The sequence below is a fragment of the Tupaia chinensis genome, unplaced genomic scaffold (assembly GCF_000334495.1).
Source record: "Tupaia chinensis unplaced genomic scaffold, TupChi_1.0 Scaffold000217_1, whole genome shotgun sequence".
In the NCBI taxonomy this organism is placed as follows: Eukaryota; Metazoa; Chordata; class Mammalia; order Scandentia; family Tupaiidae; genus Tupaia; species Tupaia belangeri.
In genome coordinates, this window is record NW_006159692.1 from 7785068 (window position 1) to 7806592 (window position 21525).

Sequence of the window (21525 nt, forward strand, 5' to 3'; positions counted from 1 at the left end):
CCTGGGTGAGTGAATGGAGGACTCAGTGGATGAATGAAGATGCCAGCAGTGTGCACAATGTGCCTCCCAGCTCTAAGGCCCCTGTCCTCTCCTGAGGGCACACCCACAGCCCTTTTGGAATGAAGGGAACCCAATGAATAATTATACCAGAATGGCAGGCATGAGCCAGGACATCGTTAGCAATTTGGGATATATAATTATAGGAAAGTGAGAAGACAGGAAAGGATATATATGAAGATTTTTTTCCTGCTCATTCTTACAGCAATATTTTTAAAAGATTTTTGTTTGTTTTTGTCATAGGATATATGTGCTTGTCAGAGAGAGACAGAGAGAGGGAAAGTAAGAAACCATCCTTCAGGGGGATATCCATGCCACAATCTCTGCTCCTCCATTCTTTTTTGGGTTTTCTTGGACTACATACACAAACATGCCTGATTAGATTGTGTTTGGGTTTTCTTCATTTGGTTTTCTTCTGTTTGCACTGGGTCATTTCCCTTTCAGGGATTTTTAGACTCTTCTAGTGCAGGTTCCATTGTGGAAGAAGACACATTGCAGAAAACTTTGACTGTCTCAGAGCCCAGCAGCATCTTGGAGAATGCTCAGGCCAAGGCTCCCTGGAATTGGAACACTGAGTCCACTGACCTGTTACTATCTCACTGGTCTGTATGGGATGTTGTTTGCTGAGGGACTCCTAAATTTGGGACTTTTCTATTTCATAAGTCTATGTAATCTTCAATTTTCTTATGGGTTGTAGAAGTATGATTTATTTAAAAGTGTGTTGTTTTGGGACCAGCAGTTAGTGTAATGGCTATGTCGCTGGACTCCCACGTAGTCGACTGTGGTTCGAGTCCTGGACCCGGTGGCTTAAACTCATGCCGGGTGCATTTGTGTGTGTGCCCAAGATCCCGAGAGAATGGAGGAGAAGGGATTGCAGCATGGCCATCCCCTCTGGGGGGTGATGTCTCGCTTTCTATCTCTCTGTCTCTCTCTGTCTGTCTGGTGAGTCCACGTGTCCTATAGCAAAAACCTCTAAAAAAAAAGTGTGTTGTTTCAAAGAGCAAACTGTAGAGTAGTATATACAGTGTGCAAATGGGTAGATATTACGCTAAATATACACTTATAGGCCTGTAAAGCTTCAATCCAAATTATAACGGTACCTAACTCTAGGGAGGTGAGAGCTTTTTAAAACTTCCTATCCTTTTATACTACTTTTGTTAATGACTCTGTATTTCAAGTGGAAAACTCTTCACAAGTCTGTCATTCAAAGCCCAGAATGTGCTTATCCCTGAAGCCATTCATTCGCCTATCCATTTCTTTATCCAGTCAGCCAATAAATACCACATGCCAAGGACTAGTCTGGATACCTAAGTGGAGCAGAAGTAAGATAAACAAAAATCCTTGCCCTGGCAGAATTCACATTTTAAAAGGGGGGCAGGTGGGCAGGCAGTAAAAACAACAGCTTCCAAGAGTGATACGTGCTATTAAGGTAACAAAATAGTTTAACATGGTACCGAGTAGCCAGAAAGGAGATGTGGGGAAGGATCCTCTGGAGAGTGTTAGGAAACAACTTTCTGAAGATGAAGATGTGAATGCAGAGGAAGCTCGTGGATGAGGACTTGAGAGGAGACTATTCCAGCCAGGCAAAATGGCAAGTCTAGCTTAGAGTCAGACAGGCTGTTGTGGGCCAGCACGAATAGGGGGAGAAGATGGTGAATAGCAAGTGGATGCCTGGTGGGGATGGAAATTCTCTGGGAGCTTTGAAGAAGGCAATAACTGGCAATCACAGAGGACTGGCTGCAGAAACATGCAAATTGGAACCTGTAATGGATGGTGTCTCCCAAGTCACTGGGATTGCAGGTGCATGACACTGCACCTGGCCTTCAGATTGGACTGGGAGTAGATCTCAGGCCTCACATGTGGCATCACTCTGCAGAGCACAGTATCTTGGCAGTGCAGGCTGCTGTGGTTGGAAGAAAGTTACAATTTTTAGGAGCGTGCTGGTGCAGACTGATCAATAAATGGGGGAGAACCATAGGAACCATAACTGAGTTCCTTCTGTGCCAATGCCCAGGGAGAGGACAATCCTATGAGCCTCCAATAGTGAAGACTGGAAGCACTAGGAGTTCGTGGACTTTTCATGTCCATAAGTGTAGAGTTTCCAAGTTTCTGCATTGTTTTGCTATTTAATCTCTTTGACTTCAGAGGTGTCAGTAAGTGGAGCACATAACTATCCTGGGAGGCACAGGGATCCCACTGGGCTGAGCAAAGAGAAGGGAAAGGAGGGAGTAGAGGGATGCATTGAGAACTCAGGCAGGAGCTGAATCCTGGCTCCAGCTGGGAAGTTACTAGGGGGCTTTTTTCTCATTGGGAAATTAGGGAGTGATTGTGATGGCTACCCCACAGGGGGATGCCAGTGTGCCCACAGCACCACAGAGTAAGCATTCAACAGCTATTGTTGGCTCAACCATATTCTCAGGAGAACAGCCTTGCCTGGATTCAGACCAGTGGGTGACACTGAGGAGGTCTGCTGAACGGATGTGGGGAGACTCAATTACTTCGTGCTATTCTGTTCATTTGTGTTAGAGTTCAACAGTTACTAAGACGCTTAACCTGAACGACCTATAGAGGCCACTAGAAATCTCGTACTGGAGAAGTCCAGCCGATAGCCAAGGGCATCAGCAATGGCTTGACGTTAAACTTCTGGGTAGATTATGCTCCTTAGCCTTGCTGTCCCTGTGGCTCCCACATTGCCTTAGTATTCTGTACCCTGCCTGCATTTGGGGGCTGTCACAGAAATTTCTCTCTGGCAAGAGGGCAAGGGACAGAGGTTCTGGTTGTCTTTTACATGCTGAGAAACATGGAAGCAAGCAAAGGGAATATCTGTGGAGAGGAAGAAGTCCACAGGAAAGCACAGCCCAGAGCCATCTGGGTGCACGTGACCCACCTTCACATGTAAGGCACGGTTACACGCTTGAGCAGTTACTTTGACTCAGTTCTTATAATGTACTGTCCTTGTTGACTTGTGTTCTCGATTAAGGTACTTAACACCATAAGCCTTGATTTCTAGATTTATAAAAAGGATATAGTACCTTATTATGTTGTTGTTGCGAGGGTTCTAGAGAAGACAGGTGGAGGTGTTTAATCTTTTAGACCAGGCCTTGCTGTTGGCCAGGCCATCCTCGAGCTCGCTATACTCCTGCCTTAGTCTTCCCAAGTTGCCAGGATTACAGGTGCATTCCACCACACCTGGCCTTCAGTTTGGATTGAGAGTTGAACCCAGGCCTCCCATGTGGTACCAGCCTGTGGAATACCACATATTAGCAGTGAAGGCCACTGTGGTTGGGCCACAGTTACAGTTTTTAGAAGAATGCGAGGGTAGAGTTCTCCATAAAAGGGGTAGAACTGTAACAGTGACCTGTATTCGCTCTGTAGTAATGCCAATGACATTATTATCCCTGCTGTGGAGGTGAGAAGATGGAGCTGAATGAACTTGAATAACTTTCAAGAATAGAAAGTGGTCAAATGACAGGTCTTGAAGCCAGACCTGACACTAAACTCATTCTGTTTATTGTCGGCCATGTCTCTCAACTTGAACATGAACTCGAAAGGAGAAAGGAGAAAGCACACATTTCAAGGTCGTACAATGAGAGTGAAAATGCTTGGGGCAGTGTGAAGCACTGGGGAAATGCAGGACATAGGCCTGCTTGTAGTTCCCCACCAGCACAAGAGCCTCCCCAGAAGCAGAAACACAAGCCTCACGGGGATGTGCTGTCGTGCACTTTCCATGTAATCTCTGTAATACCGCTGCACTATGAAAAATGCGGAGTGCGGACTGATGCAGATGCAGTTCTCTTGGCTTCACCAGTCCCCAGAACAATGTGGACCAGGGGGTCTGTGCATGCATACTAGACTGTCCAAGAACCTCAATTTATAGCCCTCATTCCACCCTCATTCTGAAATCTTAAAGCTACTAACACAACTCAAGTGTCTCACTCTGCACCAAGGTCTGGTCTGCCCCACTCACACCACCCCAGTGGCACTCTCTCTGCCATCCAGCACATGAACTCTACCCTGTATTACCTTAGGCTTGGTTTTCTCTTTTAAGCTCTCTCTCAGCTGAACCTTGGTGCTCAAAGAGTCCTCCAATTCAAGGGATTTGGGATCTGTGGTGGGTTTGTTAATCAAAAAGTCAATTAAGCAAAAAACCACAAAAATAATATTCGCATTTCATAAATATTTTATTATACTTTAAAACATATGCATAGACATTTGTTTACTAATCTTTTGACATCAAGCCAAAGGCTCTGCTTCAAGTCCCACACTGTCTTTTTTGCATACATCATATCTATACTGAATCTTTTGCAAATTCCCTTGTCAGGTTTGTTAAAAAGAATACAGAACCTTAAAATCATTTCCATGCACTCTAATTGTAGAATCCTAACAGATATCATTCTGTTTCCCCAAGAACATACAGCTGCTCAGAAACACTTACTGTGGCAGAGTTATTCTGTAGTGGCGACCTTCAGCAAATCTTTCAACTTCAACTTGCAACTTAATTTTTGCAGAAACAACTCAGTTTTGCATGCATATTTCATCAATTTGAATTAATAAACTTAAATAACTTTAATAATAAATGTAACCATTATAAATAGATTTTGAAAACAAACAAACAAACAAACAAACAAAAAACCACTGCTAAGCATCCAGCCAGAATTCAGGAAGGTAGAGAGCTCCGGCCAGGGAGCAGCAGCTGTCCCTGCCTGCTGCATGTTTGCAACAGGAGTGAAGGGAGATTCCAGGAATCCAGAGAATCTTCCAGTTAAGAATCCTATCCCCTTGCTAAGATGACCCTTCCTAGATAACTTCAATTGCAGTAAGAATTTTGATTATCATAGAATTTAAACAGAACATTGTAATCGTTTTTCTATTTGTTTTCTCCACTACTAAACTTTAATGTGAATCTGTGTCTTCTTTGCCATTGTTCACTCAGGGCCCCGCACAGTGTCTATTACATATGTGAGGACTTCAAAAATGTCATGGAAAATGGGATTAAAACATGAATTTATTTGATGCAAAAATTTCTGAAACCCTTGCATATTTTTTCATAATATGTATTTTCCATGAAGTTGTTGAAGACCTCTAGTAGCAAACATTACTCCTTATTGGATTAATAGACCTAGAACAATCTAAAATAGTGGGATCCTACTCTGCTCTGAAAAAAGAAACCATAGAACGTGGACTAAGCTTCCAAGACTTGTGCATCTTGACTTGCCAAATACCATCCATGTATCTTATGGTCAATATGAGCAATGCTACTTTGCATTTTTTACTGAAGTCCTTCCCACTCTGATCTAGAGGCTCTTCCAGTCCCAGAGAATTTTCTCTTGGTTTTATCCTTGACTACACTTCTGTTGATGACCTTGGTTCTGATTCCCCTGGTATGTGGACTGAGTCCATCCTCTGACTCTCTCACACTGGTGTGCTTCAAGCAGGGTGTGTGCCCGGCCTTAATCCCATGACTCTGCCCTCTTTGTAGCTGCCCCAGCTGGTGGTGGTCTGGGAAAGGATGGATATAGGTAGACGGGACAGTGGTACAGTGACCCCACTCCTGATTTCAAACGGGTGTCCCCAAGGCAAGTGCATGTCTGTGACATCCTCTCAAACCAGGGTTCCTCAATTCCTCACAGTATTAAACCCCAAGTCCTCAACCCTAAATCCTAGAAAACCAGACCAGAGTTTCAAATCCCCTGTACTATGTCTCCTAGAAGGGTGAAAAGCCTATTTCTAAAACAACTAGTTGTTTCCTATTCTGTAAGTCCAGAATCCTCATGACACAGGCTTAGGTTCTTGTCATGACATGTGGACATGCAATGTTCACCATGAGTTGATCAACTGGGTAACCATGCAAGAACTGTGATCCAAGCTATGCAGGCATGGTTTGTTTGTAGCGAATATCAAGACCTAGGAAGGCACATCTCTGTAACAACCCAGGTGTTTGCAGGCATGGTTTGTTTGTAGCGAATATCAACATTTTTGAATAACAACCCAGGTGTTTAAATCTGATGAATGTACATGTAACCTAACATCCCTCAGGTTCCCAACAGGTGGTTTCCCCTCTAAGTACCCACCAGTTCTGGTGTGTTATTGACTTCTTCAGTCCATCACATAGCACGTGACTCTGTATGTGTTACTCTGTTTCTTAGATTGGTTGCTTTTGCTTAGAATGATGGCCTTGGGGCAGTTTTAAATAACTGCCTTGAAACATGATTATATAAGAACGTCTGGGAAATATTTTAGGTGTTTAATTAATAGTAGTTATGCAAATAAGTTTCATTAAAACACTCAAGCCCAGATTCCTGTTCTCATTTGTGTCCTGTTTATACTCTGTCTCAACCTAGAGACGCGTAATCTGAGTAAGTTTCCCTGAGCAAAGGAGAGAGAACACACCTCCAGGAAGGAGTGAAGCCTGACTAACTCTCAGTGAAGGGACTAGCTTCTGGTCTTGCTGATTCCTGCCATAAAAGACAACAAAACCCTGGTTTTTGACAGAAAGTGGAAGAATATGGAAGATTTACTGGCTGAGTGAAGCAAGCCAGGCTATGAAGGAGAGACATTGCATGTCCCCACTTAATACATACCGAGTGTCTGCACTCTGTGACTGAAACTGATTGACTAAAGGATATAGAAACACAGTAAATGGATGTGAATGCCAGATATAGTGTGTGTGAAAGAGGAGGGTCTGAGGAAGGACATTTAGAAGAAAAATAGGGAGGCAATGCATTAATGGGACAAAGAAATGTGGTATTATCTGTTGAAGATAGTTTTATAGTTTTATCAACGGGACTAGGGAGAAATGTTCACACGTTGAAATATTCACTTTGTAAGCTAAATAACATGTTTGAATGTATAAAATAAAATGAAATAAAAAAATAATAAAAACATTTTAATCTCAAATGAAGTACAATGTGTGCACACATGCACACATATACACACACACAGGCATAGCAACAACAGCCTAAACAAGGAAAAGCCATGTCTCAATAAGCAGGGCTGGAAGATTTCTGCACGTCAAGTAGGAAGATGCCTGATTTTTCAGTGAATCATTGTTGCTCTTGCATTCCCAAGACTGAGCTGGGTGGTGCTAAGGTTTGCTCACATGGCATTAAGGGGCTCTACCTGGCCTCACTGCAATAGTTACGGCCCTGTTCCTTGAGGATAACTATAGAGAGACTGTGGGAAGAATAGACGACTTTGGGTGATGGGGAGTTTGGGGCAACAGAAGGATCTCTGTTCAGATCAAGGTACCGTCAAGGACTTCTTGCGGGTGTTGGCTTGCTCAGTCAGCACCGTCCCATCCTGTCTCTCCACAAGTTGCTCTTCAGATTACAATGACTGGCTTGGCCTTAGTGGAATGGCAAGACACTACTGCTCCACAGGCTGAGGCCAAATGGGAGGCCCAGGTTCAAGCCCAGGTTCAACCCCCCCTACAAGCTGGGTTTGGTGGTGCACACCTGTAGGCCCAGCTATTCTGGAGGCTGAGATAGGAAGATTGTGACACAGTGAGACCTTGTTTAAAGATAAACAAATTTTAAAAATTTACAGTGTAGGTATGAAACACAAGTAAGGGCTAATGAAATAGAACATATATGTACCTTAAAATGGGAAAAATCAAAGTTTTAATTTTGGGGGGTTAAATAATGGAAAAGGAAAATATCAATTAACAAATTTTTTTTCACTTTTGTTGTTTATTTTTCTGATTGTTAGTATAATATTGTTTCATCGCTATCCTAAATCTTCCTCTTTCCCAATCTGTGAAGAGAAGCAGTCAACATTGTGAAGGCCTAGTTCACTGGAGGGTACAGGGGACGGGTTGCCAGCTAGGCAGATGAGGCTGGCCCTGGTCTATCATCTCTCTCATCTCTCTGTGTGGAGCTGGAGCCAGGCCCACCGCTGGGCATGTGCAGACTCACTCTCACTCTGCCGCTGCCCCCCAGCAATCAGTCCAGCAATTCCTGGCCACCTTCTTTTCCTGGGGCTCGCCTGGCTGAAAGGCTGAACCCAGCACTTCCCTTGGGGCCACAGGGCCTCACTGTCTCCAGATAGCCTTGGTTCTGACCCTGCCTGAAGCAGCTGAGACAAACAGTGAGTGTGACTCCTGAAATGCCAACGACCTGTTTCTTAAAGCAGCTTAAATTAAATACACTTCACACCGTGAGAACTAACATGCTTCAGTTATTATTTTCAGGTAGTTGTAGCTTCACGTGAAGTTGTAAGAAACACCACCAAGAGATTCCCTTAGTTTCTCCAGTGGTAATACGCATAAGAATATCACACTGTCACAACCAGAAAATTGGCACTGATCTGACCACTGACCTTATTCAGATATCACCAGTTTCATACACGCACACACAGGTGCATTAGGTTCAATGCAGTTCTATCGCATGTCAGCTCATGTGACCTCACCGTTGACATACAGGGCTGTCCCATCACCACAAGCTTCCAGTGATAACTTTAGAATTGTCCCTCTCTAGTCAGGTGAAACGGAGGGGCCTTGAGTGTGACTATATTGTGGTAAACAGTGTCAGAATACTCTGCTTCCCCTCAAATTCATATGCTGGGATCCTTACCCCCGAGGTGACGTGTTAGGAGGCAAAGCCTTTGGGAGATGATTAGGTTCCGAGCCTAGAATTAGTGCCCACACAGCAGAGACTAAAGAGCTCCCTGGTCCCTTTCCCCGAGCCTAGAATTAGTGCCTTATAGCAGAGACTAAAGAGCTCCCTGGTCCCTTTCACCACGTGAGGACTTAGTGGAGAAAAGGCCCTCTATCCCCTGGGAAGTGGCCTTTCTCCAGATCCCGGGTCTGCTGGGGCCTTCAGCTGGGACTTTCCAGCTTCCAGACTGCTGTGTGCCCACCTCCCAGTCTATAGCATTTTCATTAGAGCAGCACAAACAGACCAAGACAGCCCGGGGCGCATCCTCTCCTCTCCAATAGGGACCTGCCCTTCTACATCTTCCAACCAGGAGGGCACAGATGAGAGACAAATAGGTTTGCCGCAGATCACCCCTCTTTAGAGTCTCCCTGTGTAGCCTTATGCCATTTGCTTATGGGAGTCATATAACTTCCCAGACTGTTCACGGGATTAAGGCTGCTCTGTGCTGCAGAGCCGACAGCTCCTGGGGCTGCATGGGACCAATGGGCAGATGGGGCAGTCACTGGTGGCCAGAGGGACTCAGTGGGGGACCCCCACAGGCTAGGATGAGGCTTCAAGGGTCACTTGGTATCAGTCACAGTAGGAGAGAAGGACTGGCCAGTGGCCACTCATTCCTGGTGGCAGATGGCTTAGTGTGTGGACTTTCATGCTGACCCTATGTCTCCCCAGCTCAGTGTGGCCAGAGTCCTGATATCTTAGAGAAAGAGGTGGATGGTGACAGGTGGCCATGGGCCCTCCTCCCTGGACATAGGACTTCTTCTATATGAATCTGGGGGGACTATTCCCAGAGCCCCCAGGCCTGTACCGCTCAAGCCCCTGGTGCTCAGCAGCTTCTTGAGCCTGGGGACTCTTTGTGATTCCCTTAATGACCTCATTAGCATATCACAGGCATGGTGCTCCTAACAGCAGGAAACGTGCCAGCACTTCTCTTGGCTTCATAGGTCTGGAAAAGGCGTCAGACGTTGGGTGTTTACAAGTGTCTTCTAAGGTTTCAATCCCAGGAAAAGTGCCAAAAAGTGGCAGGGTCCTGTGTGGTTGGTCTTGTTAACAGAATCGTTCTTTACCTGGGTACAGCGTTGAACGCTTGCTCATCAGGTATCTAGACTAGTCCAAGTCACGCAGCTTGGAGATGCTCATCTCTGCCTCAGAATCGCATCTCACAATGTCAGGTGCCAGGGCTGCCTTTAAAATTCTTTGGGAAAAACAACAACAACAAAACAAGAATGAAACAAAAACCTCTTTGGTGCAAACCATACTCATGTATGGGCCCTAAGACATTGTGAGTGAAGAAGAGACCACCAGCCAGCAGAGCTAAGCAGTGACAAGCCACTTACCTTTTTCCACCCATGCTGTGACAGTTTCCCTAGTCTTGGTCACACTATCAGCTAGTTCTTGGACCCTCCCAATCCCCTTTGAACTCACAGCTCGGGAGAGGTAAGCGCAGACACCTGCTACTGTAAGAAGTGCCTGAGTGAGGGCTGAGGCTGCGTTCTGGTTGCCACCCGCATCAGTGGCCTTCCGACACCTAGCATGCACCTGCACCTGCCCCTGCCCTGTCCCCCTGTCCTACGTGAAGATGGAGAAGCAGAGCTGTGGATCTTGTTGCAGATGGTGAAGTACAGGAAGAATGGTCGGCTCCAGGAAGGGCCCGGTTTCTTTTTCCTATTACTTTTTTCTTTTTTTTAGATTTTTTTGCTATAGAGTGCATGTGCTCGTTAGAAAGACAGAGAGACAGAAAGCAAGAAATCACCCTGCAGGAGAGATGGCCACACTGCAATCCCTTCTCATTTCTCCTCTCAGGATTTTGGACACATACACACGCGCCCAGTGTGAGTTTTAAGCTACCAGGTCTGGAACTTGAACCGCGGTTGACTATGTGGTCGTCTAGTCATAACCATTACATCATCTGCTAGTCCCATCATTTTCCTAGTACTTTTTGTGAGAGGAGCTGTCACTACCCAAGGCCAAGCATTCCACAATGGCACCCTGGATGGCTCTCTCTTCCACCTGGACCATGTATGTGCATATTGGCATATGGATACAAGACTTTGCAATCTTCGTTCCCTCAGAACACCACCGTCTAATACAGTAGCCGCCAGCCACATGTGGGTGGGAACATTTAACTTCAAATTAATTGAAAATAAAATTAAGAATTCAGTCACACCTGATGAGTTTCAAGTGTTCTGTAGCCACAGATGGCTGGTGGCTACCACATTGGGAGCTGCAGATTGAGAACATTTTGTCACCACAGAAAGCTTTTGGGGAAAGCGTGCTCTAGAAGTTGTGAATGAAGACAGAGGTGTGGCCTCCCGGCTTCGCATTGTTTGCTTTTGAGGCCTGGGAGAGAAAACCTTTGCCTGTCTCCGTTTTGGAGCCTGCCTTCTTGTCAGTGCTTCCTGACCAGTTTTCAGAACCTCTGAGGTCCTGGCCTCTGCTGCCCACAAGGGCTGTCGCATCCTTGACAACCGTCACTCAGATACTTTTTCCAGCTGAGGATGCTGAGCTGACCCCTCCCGAGCTGTGTGTTTACAGGAGCCTCGGGGTATAAGAGGCCCACAGTGAGCCCAGCTCCTAACGCAACACCAGGCACTGCAATCTCGAGTGATGACCAAGAACAGGGGAGAGGGACACTGCTACCGACGTGTCTAGGCGGGGAGACTCAAGTCCAAATACAAAGTTAGTATCTCCCCTAGAAATTCCCAATGTCTGCTGTTTCTGCAGGGAATGCTCTACAGGGTCCTCAGGCCCCCTGACACGTTTGCAGCTGGGCCCAGGTCCAAAGCACACCTCGCTTCCCATCTCAGCTTGTGCCTTGCCCTCTTCCCTGGTCCAGGGTGCGCAGTGCCTTGCTGTGGCCTCGGTCTCTGTTCTGTTTCCCCTTCTGACTCTGTCATGACAGCAGCATGGACTGAGCACCTGCTGGACTTCTGGACCCACGGAATTGTGGGCTTCGGCGCTGTGTCTGCAGGGCCAGCCCTTCCTCTCCTGCCCTCTCCCAAGCCCAGGCCCTGGCAGCCCTGCTCCCTTTCCCAGTGGGCACCATCTCTTGATCTGTCATCTTGAAATCTGCCCTCTGTCTCTGATTCTTCACTCCTCCTCAGCCCCACAGAAGGCCGATCTTACTTTGCTTCCATGTTGGGGATGGAGGTGCTGTCCTCATTCACATAATGCAGATGAGGAAACAGACAGAGAGGCTATGCAAAGTAGCTCACATTCCACAGCTAGCAGACAGTGGAAGCAGGATTCAAACCCAGAGAACTTGACTTTGGCCCAAATCCTGTTAACTGATCATGTTATGATAAGGGTTACTAATTGAATCAACTTTTAATTCAGAATTACGTCTGTTCAGAAAGCATTCGCCTTCTCCCGTTGACAACATCTTAGTCTATGGGCCAGATAGAAATAACTGAGACAAAGATTTTTATTACATTCCAATTGCTCGTCCTTTTAATTCTCTCAACCCAGGGCACGGGTCTGGAGGCAGCCCTGTAGGACTAGAGGTACGTCCAGGCGTCCAGGCAACGTCCAGGGCAGGATTCCAAGTCAGCAGCCTGGGTGCTCCTTGGCTGTGCCGACTTGGCTCATGTTCTCATTGAGAATTTCTCACCTCCTGCTTGAAAGCCCTGGCTGGGACTCTCCCCCTGCCCTGAGCCCAGGCTGAGCTCTGAGATGGGGTGGGCTCTGCAGAGGAGGCAGGTGCTCATATGAGACCAAGTGTATGTGTGGGAGTGGGCAATTCTGTTCCCCCTGCCTCCTACTCAGGTTTGGCTTCTTGTGGGGCCAGGCCACACCCAAGGGGGAGACCAGGTGTTCCCACAGGCTGCTCCCATCCAAAAGCACCAGGCTGTATGCAGGGAGGGGCCTTCACAGCAAGTGCTGCCAAGGTCAGGGTGCGCTGGATGGGCCTGAAGTGGGCTGAAGTAGGTGAGGATCCTGGAGGGGCAGCAAAGGTTGGTAGGGTGGGATTCAGGACCCTCCAATCAGGCCCAAGATGCCTGTGTAAGGAGAGAGGAGTGATTCCCACTGAGAGGTGTTTGCGGGCCTCAGAAAATCAAGTGCAGATGGGGAAAGAAAGTGGGGTTAGTTGGGTGGCTCAGAGCCAGGGCTCGGCCCTCTCCTGGGGCCTCTGTCGGTGGGCCTTCCTCTCTGTGCTGGGGGCCGAGCCCCATTCCATCACGGTGATGTGGGGTGAAGCAGCCTTGTGACTGTTTCTTTTTACCTTTGCAATGGGTGCAGTGTCCAACCTGCGTTCTTCCCAGCACCCCAGTTTCCACCCTGGGCATCAGGTGAGTAATGCGGAAGTGCATCACGGGCTAGAGAGTTCACTTTCTGAGTGTTCCTGTAGCCCCAGCAGACAGGCGCATCACCCCAGCGGCTGCCCAGAGCCGGCCCATCGGGCGGGCTGTGCCTACACTGTGAGAGAGCAGGGCCTACTGCAGTCATCTGACCATGTCAGGGCCTTCTTCACTTAAGCACTGGAGCCTGGGCAGATTTCCAGCAGCAAGTAAAGTAATTGAGCCCAGGTTAGATTAAATCCAGACACATCCCGCGTTTAGTGCCAATTACTCACCGCCAGCAGGGGCGAGCCAGTGGTCTGGACTATGTCCTGTTGTGCCTTCTGGTGAGTGACTGCTCCTTCAAGCTCAAGGTGAACTGACCTGAGGTAATAATGGTCCTGGCCCTGGCTTTGCTTCTCTGGAACTGGCACTTTGCTAGGATCTGCTGCAGCTCAGGCAGACAGCTTCTAGCCCTGTTTACAGCAGAGAACAGGGCACTCAGGCCCCTCTGTCCCCACCTGTGTGTGGCTGGGCTGGCGCAGCTCCTGGTGGGCAGTGGGAGGGGAGGGATAGAAGCCTGCCGCTGCCTATCGCACTCACTCGGGCCTCAGGCATAGGCTGGGTGTCTGGCTGCCTGTGTGACCTTGGGGGTCCCTAGGTCTGCCTGGAGGTTACTAGGTGGGTGTATCATTGAGGGAGGCCAGACGGGCAGGACACAGAGACTTCGTGATTTGTCATCTAGTGCTAAGCTCACGGCTTGGGAGGAAAGCAACCCAGATTTAAGAGCTTTGCATCCTGCTGTGAAATGGCTTAAAATGAGCCATGGCCTTAAGCCCAGGGTTGGGAAAGCCCAGCTGCTCCCTCTCAGGGCTCAGGCTTCACACGGGCATGAAGTCCCACACTTGAAGGCCTAACCGAGGACAAGGCCAGTGAGAGAAAAGCAAGGCTTCCAGAGAGGGGCACTCGGGGAGTCAGCTTGAAACTGAGTCGGACAAGCTATGAATCCACACCAGGGGAAACGTCGGGGAGAACCTTGGAGCAAACCAAGAGGCCGCAGGCCCTGGGCAGTGGGACTGGCAGTGTGTCAGTATGGCTTGTCACCCCTGCAGAGAAGGGGGCAGGATCGAGCTGTAACCACGCTGTAATGAGAGTGTGACAAAGGTCAGAGGAGAGCTCTTTGAGAATGGTGAGGGCGTGGGGATTAAGTACGTCTGCTGTGGCTTTTCTTCTCATTTTCAGTGCCGTATTTTCCTTCTGTTATTTATTGCTCTCTTAATGAATAAAGGCTGTTGCTGTGTGTTCATTACTTATTGCTGTGTAACTATTGCCTCAAAACATGGCATCTTCAAACAGCAGCTAGGTTTGGAGAGTCAGGAATCTGAGAGCAACTTGGTTGGGTGGTTGTAACTCAGGACCTGTCGAGAGGTCGCAGCATTCAGCTAAGATGTTAGTTGGAATGGCATCATCCGAAGGCTCGACCAGGGCTAGAGGTCTGCTCTCAGGGTGCTTCCCCACCTGGCTGTGGGTTGGAGGCCTAGGATCCTGGCTCACTGCTAACAAGAGACCTTGGTGACCCCCCTCCCCACCCCCCGGATTTCTCTACAAGGCTGCTTCATTGCCCTTGCTGTATGACACCCAGCATTCCCCGCAGTTGGGATCCTAGAGACAGAGTGGCCATCAGAGTTCTGAGGTAGCTTCTAAATTCTGTCTGTTGCTGTCCACGCCCTATGTAAAGCCCTGCCGTGTGAGCTGGACTTACATATGAAGAGATCTCACTCCCATGACTGTTTCATTATACAGCAGAAGGGATAGTGTCATTAAGACCCCTGATGCACTGACTTTGAGTTAATTAGTAGGGAGACTATCTTGGAAGAGACTGACCTAAGCAGATGATCTTTTTAAATGAATCAGAGAGTTTTGAAGCTCGCAATGTTCCTGGGGGTCTCAGGAGAGAAGTGCCGTACTATGGAGGTGCCCAGGCGACAAGGCTCTAAGACCAGCCTCTGAGGAGTCTAGAGTGTTTGCAGCTGGCAGTACACCAGCCAGCAGCATCTCAGTCCTACAACCGCCAGGGCCTGAATTCTGCCAGGAATCTACATGATTTGGGAAGAGGACCCCAAACCACAGCTGGGTTCTCAGTCCTGGCCACCACCTTAGTTTCTCAGCTTTGTGTGATTCCTAGCAGAAGACTTGCTCACATTGTGCCTGGATTTCTGACTGTAAGTGTGTGAGATGCTAAGCTCATGTTGTTTAGGGTAAGTGTGTGGTAATTTGTTACATAGCAATAGAAAATGAATACGCTCATTCTCTGAAGTTGTACTCAGCACTTTTGCCTTTTTTTCTATTTGTCAGAAGTGAGTCGTCATGGGAACCAGCAGTTAGCGTAGTGGCTATGTTGCTGGACTCCCATGTAGTCAACCGCGGTTTGCATCCCAGACCCGGTGACTTAAAACTCGCGCCGGGCGCATGTGCGTGCATGCCCAAGATCCCGAGAGGAGAATGGAGGAGAAGGGACTGTGGTGTGACCATCCCCCCTGAGAGGTGATTTCTCGCTTTCTGTCTCTATGTCTCTCTCTGTCTGGCGAGTGCACGCACCCTATAGCAAAAAACCTCTCAAAAAAACAAAAAAAGTGAGTCGTCATTAATCCACCCACACTTAAAAGAAAGAGTCTACTTTTGAAGAAAATGTTCAGGAAATTTTAGCCTATTTAATTAATGTATTTTTTAAATTATTTAATTTTGTTTGTTATTATAATTATTATTTTAATTTGCTATAGGGCACATGTGCTCACCAGAGAGAGAAAAACAAACAAACAACAACAACAAAAAAAAAAAAAACGAGAGAGTGAGAGTGAAAGTGAGAAAGCAAGCCAAGTCTGGGACTCAAACCACAGTTGGATATGTGGGAGTCCAGCACCTTAATCACCATGCCACCTGCTGGCCCCTGGCAGCCTGTTTTAAATCAGCTTAACCCAGTAGTGAGTGCCGTGGAGCCCTGTGGGTACCTCCAATGCCGAAATAAGCAGTGGCTGGTACTTTACTCTTGTGTGTTTTTGTTGTTTATGACTTTTTAAAAAAATTAATGACACATAATAATTGCACATATATTTGTTGGTTATGGTGTGATTTTTTTTTTTTTTGGAGAGATTTTTGCTATAAGGTGTGTGCGCTTGCCAGAAAGACAGAGAGAGACAGAGAGACAGAAAACGAGAAATCACCCCCCAGGGGGGATGACCACATCACAATCCCTTCTCCTCCATTCTCCTCTCGGGATCTTGGGCATGCACGCACACGTGCCTGGTGTGAGTTTAAGCCACCGGGTCCGGGACTTTAACCATGACCAACTACATGGGAGTCCAGCGACATAGCCATTACACTAACTGCTGGTCCCTGATTTTTTATATGTATACCATGTGTAGCGATCAAATCAGGATAATTAGCATGTTTGTCACTTCAAACATTTCTTTGTGTTGGGAACATTCAAGATCCTCTCATCTGGCTATTTGAAAATATGCACTATTTTAATGTTAACTGCAGTCACCCTGCTGTGATATAGAACACTAGAACTTAATCCTGCTATCTAATAATTTTGTACCCATTAGCCAACTCTTATCCCCCTTCTCTGCCCTGTTATCCTACCCTCTGGTAACCACTATTCTACTCTCTATGAGATCCACTTCTTTTAGCTTCCATACATGAGTGAAAACATGGCATGTTTGTCTTTCTGTGCCTTGTTTACTTCACTGAAGATAATATCCTCTAAGCTTATTCTTGTCATCACAAATGACAGAGTTAATTTCTTTTTTATTTAAGAGAGAGAGATTTTTGCTATAGGGAAGATTTTTGCTCTGCCCTTGCCAGAGAGACAGAAAACAAGAAATCACCCCCCGGGGGATGGCCATGCCACAGTCCTCATGGGATCTCGGGCATGCACGCACACATGCCCAGTGTGAGATTTAAGTCACTGGGTCCGGGACTCGAACCGCAGTTGACTATGTGAGAGTCCAGCAACGTAACCATTATACTACCTGAGGGTCCCCAGATTTAGTTCTTAATGGCTGAATAATAGTCCATTGTGTGTTTATATCACATTTTCTTTACTTGTTTGTTGTTGAACACCTAGTTTGATTCTGTGCCTTGGCTATTAAGATAGTACTGAACTAAACTTGGGCGTGCCGATATCTCTTCAACACACTGACTTAGCGCCCTTTGGACGTATACTCAGCATTGGGACTGCTGAGTTATGGAATAGTTCTGCTTTTACTTAAGGGGCCTCCGGAGTGTTTTCTACGACGGCTACTACTTTCTATTCCCACCAACAGTGCGAATGAGTTCCCTTTTCTCCACATCCTCACGAGCATTTGTTATTTATTGTCTTTTGGAAGATAGCCACTCTAATGGGGATGAGATGAGATGATATCTTGTTATGGTTTCAGTTGCATTTTCCTATGACTGTGGATGTTGAGCATTTTGAAATAGACTTGTTTGCTCATTTGTTGTCTTTTTTTTAGAGGTTTTTGCTATAGGGCGTGAGCGCTTGCCCGACAGACAGAGAGAGACACAGAGACAGAAAGCAAGAAATCACCCCCCAGGGGGGATGGCCACACCGAATCCCTTCTCCTCCATTCTCCTCTCGGGGTCTTGGGCACGCATGCACATGCGCCCGGTGTGAGTTTTAAGCCACTGGGTCTGAGACGCGAACCACGGTCGACTGCATGGGAGTCTAGTGACATAGCCATTACGCTAACTGCTGGTCCATTTGTGTCTTCTTTTGAAAAAGACTTATTCAAATAGTTTGCTCATTTAAAAGGAAAGCTTGTTTTATCTCTCTGTGATAGAGAAATGCGTACCTTCAACAGGGTCTTGCCATGTCATGATTCCCCCCCTCAATAGCCCTGCCAGGCAGGATCATGGGTGCACTCAGACACATGTGGTGTTTAGGTCAACTTGGCATCTGAACCCAGCCCCCCATGTGGCTCCAGTATTGCACAGTGGCATCCTCCCATCTGCACCAAATTTGAAAGCAATGCATACGATTTTCATAACATGCATTTTCTGTGAGCTTTTTGTAGACCCCTGGTGTTTGCTCCCATTCTGCAAGTTGTCTCTTGACTGATCATTTTCTTTGCTCTGCAGAAGCTTCTTATCTCAGCGTAATCCCATTTGTCTACTTCTGCTCTGTTGCCTGCACTCGCTCGGTGCTTCTAACACCCAGAGTGAATCCACACAGGACAGCTTTATAAGCTTAGGTAAGGCAAGGCAGCATTTTCTTTTAGGATGTGACGATCCCAGCAGCAGTGTGGGCGGCTAGAGCTCCACCACGTTCTGCTGTCCCACGCGAGCCATCTACAGAGCAGTGTGTAGAAGCAGGATGAGGACGGAGCAATCCTGACTTTAATTGGAAAGTTACAATGTGTTAATCAGCCCCAGTCTGAACCTTCCGGGAGTGCTGAATTTGGGCAGCGTTAGCATCTTCCAGATGGGGCAGGGTGAGGACTGGGGTGGAGCTCAGATGACAGTCCACAAGCAAAATCTTCTGGGACATTCTCAGCAAGGCAGAGCTCAGCATCCCCACGGCTGAGTGCCATTTCTGTGATGTACGGTGACTGGTGGCTTTTTGATAACCTGATCTTCGACACTTGCTATTGTCAGTCGTTGAAGCATCTGGGAGTTTTCCGTGGATCTGCTGTTAGAGATCATCCTATAAATGCATAGATGCGGCCCAGGGGTGTCTTTAAGTCCCACAAACTGTTTTATTGTACAACACGTAGATACAACGTAAGAGTGCCGTTACCTCCCCTCTCTTCGTGGCTCTGCTTTCTGTGATCCTCAAGGCTAACTATTCCTGAGGGCTGAGCTGAAGATAACTGGCGTGGGCAGGTGATGGTGGTCCAGGGCACTGTCAGGTACAGAGAGACCACATGCCTGAGGGTATATCTTCCCAAGAAGCAGAGGAAAAGTTTGGGGGAAAACAAGCAAACAAAAAACAAAACTGGCTAATTTAAGAACATGTCAGTAATTTGGCAAAAGTCGGAGAAGTTAAAAAGCCATAGGCATTCTTAAATAAGCCACAGGTCCTGACTGATTTACTAAAAATCCCCGAGGGCTTTGCCTTTTGATACCAGCTCAGTGGTCTCCTTTTGTGCTAGCCGGGCTGGCGGCCTGTGTGGGGCAGGCTGGCTGGGAGGGTGAGCATACGCAGATAGCGGCAATGTGACAGCGAGGGGGTCAGAATGGACGCCCCCAGGCCTCAGAGCACATGAGGCCGGAGGAGGTGACCACCTGGGCTGAGCCTCCCACAGTGCCCGCTAATGTGGCTGCATCATCAGGATGACACAACGAGGAAGATGGTAGCAGATACCGCTGGTCAGGCCCCCAGAGCAGAGGCTTAGGGGACAGGGCATGTGTTCAGGACTTCCCGGTCCAGACACCTTTAATTCCTCTACCTGACTCAGAGGGAGATGTTCCTGCTGGGTTTAGCAACCTTCCTACCCCGGTGGGTGAGAATAGAGTGCTGATGCTCCCAACAGCACCCTGCTCTGCCCGTTCACGTCGTGTCCTCGTATCTTCGCGAGTTGGAGACACAGGAAATACAGGGAGGAAAGCACCTTGCGTCGTGAGGCATCTGCCTTCTGCCAGAGGCAAGTTTATTGCCCTCAGCACAGAAAGCTCTGATTCTTACCATTTTCTCAGGATGGGTGAGGAAGGTAGGAGGTGTCTGCTGAATCCCTGGAACTTGTGAGCTGAGCAGAGAAACAGCAGACAGCTGAGACTGGGTGAGACTGCTGCATTGACGCTGGTGTCCGGAAGTCTGGCAGTCAGCCCTCCTCCTCCTCTCCTGGGCTGTGCCATTAACCTCCCCTGGCGGTTTGTGCTAAGTTAAGGTATAACACGTATGCATTTTATCATTTACTCTCTCAATAATCCTAAGAGATAGAGTTTATTTTTGTCCCTTCATTAAAAAAAATTGCCCAAGGGTGCATGTGCTTGCAGGAGAAAGAGAGTTCAAGAAGGAAAGTGTCAAAGTACCTCATGACGCAAGGTCACACTGCAATCCTTCTCCTATATCTATCCTCTTTGGGGATTTTTGGCAGGCATGCACATGTGCCCAGTGCGTTTGTCAAGCTGCAGAGTCAGGACTTAAACCACACAGTCGGCCACGTAGGATCCTGCTGCCCTAACCACTATGGCACTGCTGGTCTACTTCCTGTCCCATCAGGTCAGAAAACTAAGCAACAAGGCATCTTATCCAAAGACAGAAGTCCAGTAAGTGGTGGAACCCAAACCGGAGCCCAGGCATTCACTCACACTACAGTGCGTGTGCACGTCCACACTCTCCCACCCCCAGCAGGGCTCTGGAGCCTGAGCTGGACACAAAGGTCAGAGCAGCATGGAAAAATCCACTCAGCTCCTGGTAAAGAGAAACACAAAACTTACCTGGGTGTCGACCCACTGCTGGGCTTGTTTGCGTTAGACTTGTTTGTGTTTGTGGTCTAACGCTCCTTCAATATCTGTCGTCAGCTACATCAATAACTAGGGGTGTAACAGAGTGAATGGTAGCCTCCCAAAAGATATATGCAGTCTAACCTCAAGACCTGTGACTATTACCTTCTATAACAAAAGATGTGATTACATTAAGGACCTTGAAAGAAGGGGATGTATCCTGGGATTTTTAGGTGAACTTGAACACCATCTAGAGATACGACCTTCTAAGAGAAGTTTTGACAGAGATCTGTACAGGGGGGAGGGCCCAGTGAAGACAGATACAGACCTTAGAGTGATGCAGCCATGAGCCCGGGAATGACTGATTAGAGGAGGAGTGCTGGGCAGTGTGGAGAAGGGGGAAGAAGCTCCCCTCGGGCCTCAGGAGAGAGCGTGGCCTGCAGACATCTCAGTTTCAGACTTCCGACTTCCAGATCAGGAGAGAATGAGTTTCTGTCTTTCAAAGCTATTGAGTCTATGGTCACCTGTTACAGCAACTACAGGAAACTGCATAGTGAGGAAAGCCCTTCGCCCATGCCCGCCTTACCTGCACTTAGCCTGACCCAGGAGGGGCCACCTTCAGTTAGCTTGCACCCAGGCAAAGGAGTGAGTGAGAAGATGGAGAAGTGGCAGTCCAGGTCAGCTATGAAGCCAAGCCCAGAACAGCCTCATGGCAGGCTTCCTAGACAGATGGCTGCAGGGCCTAGCAACCAGGACACAGGGTGTGGGGTCTGGCAGGAGACTGAGACCATAGCATCTTTCTTTCTTTTTAAGGTTTATTTACTTAATTAATTCCATTTATTATTATTATTATTACTATTATTTTAATTGGACCAGAGAGAGAGAGGGGGTGAGGGGGAAAGTGAGAAAGCAAGCCACCAGCTCTAGGACTCAAACTGTGGTTGGCCATGTGGGAATCTAGCACCTTTAACCACAATGCCACCTGCTGCCCTGACAGTAGCATCTTTCTAAACACACTGTCTTACAACTTTGTTTTAGAATGAACACTATACCTGCTGCTATTTTGCATTCTAGCACATACAAAAGCTATCTCG

The 21525-nt window shown here is 47.5% G+C and overlaps 1 long non-coding RNA gene across 1 annotated transcript in view; it reads left to right on the forward strand.

The window, feature by feature from the left end:
* Nucleotides 1-14807: 14807 nt before the first annotated feature.
* LOC102477859 (uncharacterized) overlaps nt 14808-21525 on the forward strand; it is a 38045-nt gene continuing 31327 nt past the window's right edge. The window contains exon 1 of the long non-coding RNA XR_334449.1: nt 14808-15207. This is a non-coding gene — a long non-coding RNA (uncharacterized LOC102477859). The remainder of the gene's footprint in view (nt 15208-21525) is intronic.